The sequence below is a fragment of the Cydia strobilella genome, chromosome 21, assembly GCF_947568885.1.
Source record: "Cydia strobilella chromosome 21, ilCydStro3.1, whole genome shotgun sequence".
Lineage (NCBI taxonomy): Eukaryota > Metazoa > Arthropoda > Insecta > Lepidoptera > Tortricidae > Cydia > Cydia strobilella.
The window spans coordinates 9235024-9243913 of NC_086061.1; the positions used below are offsets into that span (position 1 = coordinate 9235024).

Below are 8890 nucleotides of genomic sequence, written 5' to 3' on the forward strand. Positions count from 1 at the left end.
TGAGCAAAACGAATTAGGTAGGGTAGGGGCTTTATTTCAGTAAAGTACTTTACAAGAAAATAAAAGTGAAAATATTCACGGAGGTACCTTTTTTTGAATGGGAATAGACATAACATGAACATCTTCTAATCGTCCACATGTCAAAACTTGCTAAGAAAAATGTAATGTGGATATGTCAAAATAAGTATTCAAAATATAATGCGAAAAAACAAAATATAGATGATTCTGGCAGTACTATTATAAAAAAAAACATATTGTGTCATAAATTTCATTGTCTGTTCCTAAACAAAAATAGGTATTTTAAAAGGGTAAACATCACGATTGGCAGCTACATTGATTAAAATCAATATTTACATATTAAACTACAGTATAGCTGTTGGTATAGAATAGTCAAAAGGTAGATTATTTTACGCGACGCTTTTGAAAGATGGATTTTGGATTTGGTGAAAACGAGTCCATCCAATTTTTTTTTGTGTACAATTGTACATGTACCCGCATTTTTTTATAGATTTAAGCCCTAGTCCTGTAAGTATTATTTAAAAAAGAAAATTGTTTCAATTTGAGTGCCTGATATTTAAAGAGATATATATTGTAATTTTTTGATCCCTCCGTGGTACCCATGCCTTATTTTATTAGTGTATTATTATTTCGGTAGCTGCGTTACGAGTAGAAATTAGTATATACATTAGAGAATTAATAATTATCAGAATTACTAGTAAAACGTAAGGTTAAGGTGTATTTTTTCATATATTTGATGTCAAATAATAATATAACAGTCGCGGCAGTTTGATTCAGGGTTCGGTGTAAGTAAGTAAATGAATAGATGTAGTTGGGTATTTCGTGAAATGGCTGAATGAGCAGTTTGCATAACGCATGCCGTCCTTTTATTCCTTATAAGATTCTAAAGAGAGGCATGCTTATGTCAAGTCTGCAAATGGGAAGCTGTTCTACCTCGGACAGTTTTTTCTTTTATGATTTTTAGAATAAAAACTAAATAAGGTTGCAGAATTATTATTTATCCGATACATTAATAAACTATCTAATACGATATGAAATTTAGAGATTGGGTTTTTTATTTTGATGGGATACGTTGACGAAATCAAAGGGAAAAATGTCACCCGTGATGTACCTTGGTCATAATCCGTTGTAACTCGGACATGATAATTTTAATTACTAAATTTATAATATAATCATAGAATAAATATTTATATATGAAAACACAGATATTTTTAGCATATTTACGTCATTCAATCGATTTTTCTAGTACAATTACCAAGAAAAATATACTTAGCAATGGCCATTTTTTATTTTTGCCTAAACCATTTTATGAACCCTTTCTAAGATCGATTACTTGGTAACTTAAAAAGATCTCATAATTAGAAATACGGCCAATATGAAACCTTAAGTTAAAAAATATTTACAGTAGTAGCAAGTACGGGCCAAGGTACAACATATTTTCGGTGTCTGAGGTACAATAAAACAATTTTTTGGACAAGTAAGCTTCGTAATAGCACTTCCAATTGAGATTAGGTTGAAATGATCCTTCCATCGAGTAGCTAATTAACTTAAATTTAACCTTTAAGTTTTATTATCTATTAGCAAAACATGAAATAATCATCCTTGATGTAAAGTTCAAAATACTGACTTTTAATAACACCTTTTATATTTAAATATTTATCTTAAGTTACCGGCCGCTCTTAAGTTTCGTTGATAGCTTGTTTGTAGGGTTCCGTACCCAAAGGGTTAAAACGGTACCCTATTACTAAGACTCCGCTGTCCGTCTGTCCGTCTGTCCGTCTGTCTGTCTGTCTGTCCGTGATAGCTAGACAGTTGAAATTTTCACAGATGATGTATTTCTGTTGCCGCTATAACAACAAATACTAAAAACAGAATAAAATAGAGATTTAAGTGGGGCTCCTATACAACAAACGTGATTTTTGACCGAAGTTAAGCAACGTCGGGCGGGGTCAGTACTTGGATGGGTGACCGTTTTTATAGATAATGGTACGGAACGCTTCGTGTGCGAGTCCGACTCGCACTTGGCCGGTTTTTTTATACTTAATAATAACGTTTCAAATAATGTAAATGAAATATTTCAATGACCGTGGCAATGTGGAAATATTCCCATCTGTCCGAGGTAAAACTAGGTCCGAGGTACAACAGTTTCCATATCAGCAATGATGAGTCAAACTGTGCGCTACTTATAAAGTAGTTTTTGAGAAGCTAAGTATGTGGCTTCAGGATATTTCAAATGTCGCAAAACATAAATTACTTAATTCGTTGCTTGAAGTAACAAATCCAATAGGCACAGATTGTTCTTATAAAAAAACGAATACTTGCTATGATAATTACTATGACTTAAATAATCTTTTAAACCTTCTTCTCACACAATTTGACTTCCTTGGGTTCATTCCACTCAGAACCGTTAATTTAAAAAAATCCAATATTTTTCTCTGCTCCATTACGTCACGTTTATATAATTCAACTGCATTTCTTTGTATGTGCGTGACGTAGTCGAAACAAATTTATTTATACAAAATGTAGGACATTTTTAGCGTCCGCACTATAAATGGAAGAGGAACCCCAATAAGTTAAGTGAGAAACAGCTCTCCGGTTTTTAATGGTAGTGGATATGGATTGTTATCTAATTGATCATTGAGAATGGATTTTTATCAAATTGACGTTTTGCCACATTGGAAATATCAAGTGTGAACCCCAGGGTCCAAATAAAACACCAATCTCACTTCACCCTTGGACCTTCCTGGACCATCCACTCTCAGCAGTAGATCATCAGTAGTCAAGCTTAGCGTAGAGGTTCCGATCTAAAAGCAGTCACAAAAAAAAACTCACATCACAAGTAACATGTACCTGAAAAGTTTTTTTCAGACTTTGATTTAGAAGATTTTTCCCAACCTGTTGTTGGAAAAAACCTCTTTTAATTGAGTCAATTTTTCTTTACTGTCGAATTTTTTTTTTTCAAGTTTTGGATCAAAAGTTGGTTGGTTTGAAGGCCTCCTCATTCTCCGCGGGATAAATACGAAAACACCTCGAAAACCTGTCTCGAAAAAAATGTTTGTAAATTTCCGTTGAATATAATACTTTTAGTGGAAGACATTTTAGGATATACGGTGAAATTGTACAGAATAGAGAAATCTTTCTTTCTACCAAATTTTATCGAAATCTGATGAAGAAACATTCGACAATAAAATAAAAATCCGCCTATTAGCCATTATCCTTCTTTAAATTTTTCAATAGCCATCGTGAACCACTTTACTATGGGACCATATAGCAAAAAAAAAACATTTCAGCAGGTTACAAGTCGATGGGATTGTAAAAATTTTCGTGATTTTATGGTTGGTCCCATAACTGTTTGACATGATCGACCATCGACCAGAGTAAGGTGTCGAACCAAAACCATAATTGTTTGAGCTTTCTTTAAAAAAAAATACTCGAAAATAGACTTTTATTTGGAAAAACAAGCTAGTAATTTTTACTCCAAACGAGTAATTTTTACTCCAGCTGCAACGGATCGGAACCTTAGCTTTTTATTTAAAGATGGACGGTATAAATCCAGGGAATTGACAATAAGGCCATCAGCATCGCAATAGATTCATCAACACAGTTCGTATTCCTTTTTTCATTAGTTTATTAAGATATTTCGAAAAGCCATTGGAATTCTGATGATGCTACTTAATCTACTGCTGTTTTTAGATTACGATTCGGATCATTACCAAAATTAGCACCTGATTGATAAACATAACAAAGTTTTATGTCCCGAACCATGGAGACTATATAAAGGAGCCAAATCTCTATGTATGAAAAGTGTCCATCAAAAAACAGTAATTAGGCGGCGCCACCATACACCGAAATACTACCAAAAACAACCTACGTAATTTGGTCGTGTTATTTGTTGCCTTATATGGTTCATGTTATACTCATGTCCCAGAGCCTAACTAGCGCCACCGGAGAGATTAGGAACTATTATTTAAAGCTGAAAGCGGTCACTTTTGCAACAATTCTGCCATAAGAGATTGGCATCCTTTCTATACCATCCATATCCCGAACGATATACTTATTATTTAACTTGACAATGGTCGTTATTTCTTGACGCAGGCCGAAAGCCTAGCCAAAATGATATTTGATAGAAAACGTCAATCTTATATAAGTTTGGAAATGATGATATGACTTATTCTTTTCGATCGTCATATGTGTATGTACGTCTGTCATCTTGGCTATGCCACCTGATGATATGACCAACGGTCTTGCTCCATTGCTGCCCTCAGCCTTACCACTTGATGGTTGGCTAGTGGACGCAATCGCGTGATTCGAGAATAATATCTCATTTTCCATAATTAACAATGAATACAAAATTTTACATGTACCAATATTTATGTTTAAAATATCATCTTGTAGTCGTTTTTGGTACTATACTTTGGTAAATCTCAGAATTGAATCGTTCCTTCTCCTGTGGCTTATATCCTTCCTTAAGTCTATAATAATCGTACTGATCTTTACAGATAAAGCCATCTCTCTCTGACAATATGTACCAGAATGGTATGGCTGTACTAAATGCGATTATTACATATTTTCTGCTTTGTGAAAGTGTTCACTCGTCGCTTAAGTACGGGACTTGGCCTTCTTTTTAAAGGCCTCGTGTTGGTACCGAGATGATGAAAAGTAGCTTTTATGGGTATGATTCTTTTTGTATAGGACTAAAATCTATAAAATGGTTATTTTCAAAAACTGTGGTATTGTTATTAAAATGTAAAACTACATAATTTACGAAATTTTGATTGTTTTATGATAATATATTAATTATATTATATTAGAATATATAAAAAATATGTTGTCGCTATCAGATATATTGGAGCAGCAAAAATGTTCACAAATATATGAACTAGACTCTATTATCGAGGCTGTACCTATAGAGTGCATGTTAAGATATACAATTTTTTAATCTCAAAAATATACATACAAACGTTTTATATGCTAATATATCCCTTGAATGGGCCAGATTTTAAGAAATCCTCAATCCTAGCCTCATTGCAACATTATAGTCCTAAAAATTCTGCTTATGGAAAAAATACAAAAAGACGGGTGGTAATTTTCTTTAGAAAAAATCTATCTTTACATATTAGGAAGAAAGAAAATGTCTACTCATAAATCAAAAAAGTAAAATAATACGTAGGTATTACAATTATTGTGAAAAGACTTGTGGAAAAGCCCCTGAGGCCTACTTACAGAATATTTTTTTTAATTTTCATTTATTTATTGATTTATTACTAACATATTTTCTATCGCGAAGTCCATACAAAAAATGTCCTACCCGTAAAATAAACTTATCCATTCCTAGTATTAACCCCATTGGACCATATTAAGCAATATATTCCAGTATATAAGCCCACTAAATACCTAGTAAACAGTAGGCGTAGATTACTTTAGAATTTTATATCGTTGTAATATATGAAGTCGGTTAAAAACAAATATAGCTATACACTATTAATTTTACTTCGAAAACAAAATCGAAAAATGTTAAATGCTAAATTTTCTTCACAGAGTTGAAAGATAGGCAGAGGTTGTTGCAAAACTGTGAATTCATACCGCCGCCACACACAACACACAACACACACACGACAACAACAACCAACAACAGTGTTGTGTACACGCCGATTTTTGTGTGTGTAAGAGTCATACGAACCTAGCCACCGCCATACAATCGAAGTTACACCCTTATTTTAAAATGACATTCTGATATAACATGAAATTTACATGAACATATATATCTACTAGTTTTCGTTTTTAGAAATTTTAATACAAAGAAATTTGAGTAAATAGAATGCTCTATCTTCTTCGTAAAACAATTTTTAGGACCAAAAATAGTAGCATAGATATAATTACGTTAATGTTACGTTACGGCAAGCACACATATATAACTCTATTGAGTATGTGTGCGTGAGAAATCGGCTTTGGCATTAAGTCACAGTTTTGTCTTAGCGACTCCAGATATATTAATTCTGTGCTTTTCTTAAAATAATCAAAGTTATAGTAATTAGAAGAAATTTCCGATCTCAATAGTAACAGATGTCTTAATAAGTAGTTGTAAGAAGTAAGCAATAAAAATATTATTATTTTGTTAATAGTGTTTAGCTTATATTTGTTCAAATTTAATATATCAGTGTGTCCATGTGAATAAGATTTGATGTTGAATGTTTTTTTCATATTTTTAATCAAACTTTTCGTATGTTTGTTTATTTGTTTCTGATATATACAAAAAATAACAAGTATAAAATCTATAGAAATGCCAATGCTATATAAATTCAAGATATATAAACTATATAAGCTATTGCTTTTATATTAAACATTGTAACAAGCTTGTTCCATTCATTAAAACTCGAAATAATATTATATTTAATACATATAATATTTCAAAGTAGATTGTGCCATATTCATATTATGTCCGAAAAAATCACTTGTAATTGAATAAATATACATTTATATATTTTTGATCAGAGGGAATAAGCCATTTGGTAAAAAAGTTCAATTGACAATTGACGAAATCAGTTTTATTTGCTTTAACTATAATATTTTACCAGTGTACTTGTATTTAATTACTTAAAAAAAATACTTTATAATAAAATGATCGACTACGCAAGTGCTCCGAAAGGTTTCATAAAATATCTAGACATTTTACAAAGTGGCATATTTTCTGAAAATTCGTAATAATTTAGCGTCATTTATGTAAAATGTAGTTGTTTTAACCATTCATAATGAATCGTTAGCTACCTATCTATAATTAAAAGTAATAAAATATATCTACAATTGACTGTATTGTCGTAATATCGTTTTTATTAACTGATATAACTACATATCCTAATTGAAACTATACACAATTTTTCAGAAATATTTTTGCGCACAATTGAAAATATCACAGATTCCGCGTAGACGCTCAATTTTTTTTTGAGCAATTTTTTTATTGTTTTTATTTGTAATTTTTCTTTGATAGTGTTTTAACATGTTTAAAGGTAACATTTTATCTGTTGTTAAATGTGACATTTCGAAATATATTCTGATGTTTCTTATATAAAAATAAAAAATGCAATAAAAAATCTTCTTTTATTTACATTTTAATATTCCTAAATGTTAGTTTATATTACAATTATTAATCCTACTTAAAAATCGTAACAAATGTCAGTACAAAAATATCAATAAGGTTATTGTAATTTTGTTGCACTACCTATGGACCGGGAGCCAGGTGCAAATTTCGTCAGTCATCGCCTCCCGGGCGAAAACTCGTATAGCAGTTAACGGCTACCCCACTCTCGAACCCTCAATATATGATGAACCCTCGTGAACGTCAGCTGCCGCTTGGTGGGTTGAGGAATGGCAGCCACTGAAACGCGTAACACGGTCTTTCCACCGCGATACAACCGGCTGACGATTTGTTATATTAACAATAGCATCTAAACTATCATCTGACAAAGTATCAAGCGGGAGGCGATGACAAAAATTTTTTATGGACTTTATTTGCTGCTATTCCTTAACCCACCAACGGAGCGGCTGCTGACGTTCACGAGGGTTCATCATACATAGCCGTTAACCACTATACGAGTTTTCGCCCGGGAGGCGATTGGTCTTGGTCATGGAAATCTGTTCCTGGCCCGCGGTATACTATATTTCCTATCCAGAGAATCCTTACATAGATACTTATAATAGTCTGTTTTTACTAACTAGATATAAAGTACTACGCCATACATTTTCTACTCAAGAGACAAATGAGGCCGTAATTCATAGTAAAAAAAAACAGATTATAGGCAGTTACCTTTACAGTTTGAAAATTCAATACGATGGTTTATTAAAACAAATATCATTGGGAATGACGGTGACCATAAGTACGGTACAATCGTCGGACAAAATGCAACAGGTAAGACTATAAATTACTTATTATGACTAAAATTATAAGTAATCTGTTCATAGTATCATTAAAAGGAGATACAAATTAAATATTTTTCTTCCGTGGAATAAATAATCTGCATTAGGTATTTGCGATACCTATATGAAACGTATTTTTTTCCATATCGAAGGAGTTATAGCTCCTATTTTTTTTACATAATCATTAAAGACTTGAATAGATCCATTTCATATTGATTATAAGCATTATAACCAAAGATGTGACTGTTGAGATGACAATGCGGTTACTTGAAAGGTTTGTAAATAGCTTAACGGCAAGCCGTGCAACTTACAAAACGAAGGTCGTGGGTTCAAAACTGTCTCGTACGAATTACATAGATCCCTTTAAATATATCCGGTGAAGGAAATCATCTCGAGAAAAGCAGATAAATCCCTATTCGACCTGCTTTCCCTCTCGACTTGAAACAGATGGCAGTTGCTTTGGCACTAGTGCCTGCAATTCTTAGAATAAGGTTCTCAAAGTACTCGGACTCCTTTAGCAACGGGGAAATTATAAGTTAGTGTACGTTAGGGTAGAGTTAGGTAGACCTAGATATAAATGGATAGATAACATTAAGGACTGGACACTTACAAAAGACGCAGCCACTCTCAAGAGATTAGCAAAGACCAGGAAGCTGAATGCCATGCTGACCGCCGACGCCCATTAGATGGGCATGGCACCAAAAGAAGAAGAAGTACGTTAAGGCACCGTAAGCCCTTAACCGTTAAATTGACCTAACACAAGGAAGGTAGTGAGTTCAAATCTCCTCGGCGTGCCTGGTTAAGAAAAAATACAAAAAGAGGGTCAAAGGATATGTCCAGTATTTTGACGTTGCCAAATCAAGAAAGTATTACTTATACGTGATAAGATTCGATCCATGCCGCATCTGCCGCGAATGCAGAGGAAGCTGGTTCGATTGACGAAACCCCTGGGCACTGGATA

The 8890-nt window shown here is 33.0% G+C and overlaps 1 protein-coding gene across 1 annotated transcript in view; it reads right to left on the reverse strand.

Annotated features, from left to right (window-relative positions):
- The window catches only part of LOC134750990 (NADH dehydrogenase [ubiquinone] 1 beta subcomplex subunit 3), a 519415-nt gene that overhangs the window by 467341 nt on the left and 43184 nt on the right, over positions 1–8890 (reverse strand). The gene's annotated exons all lie outside the window — the stretch shown is intronic.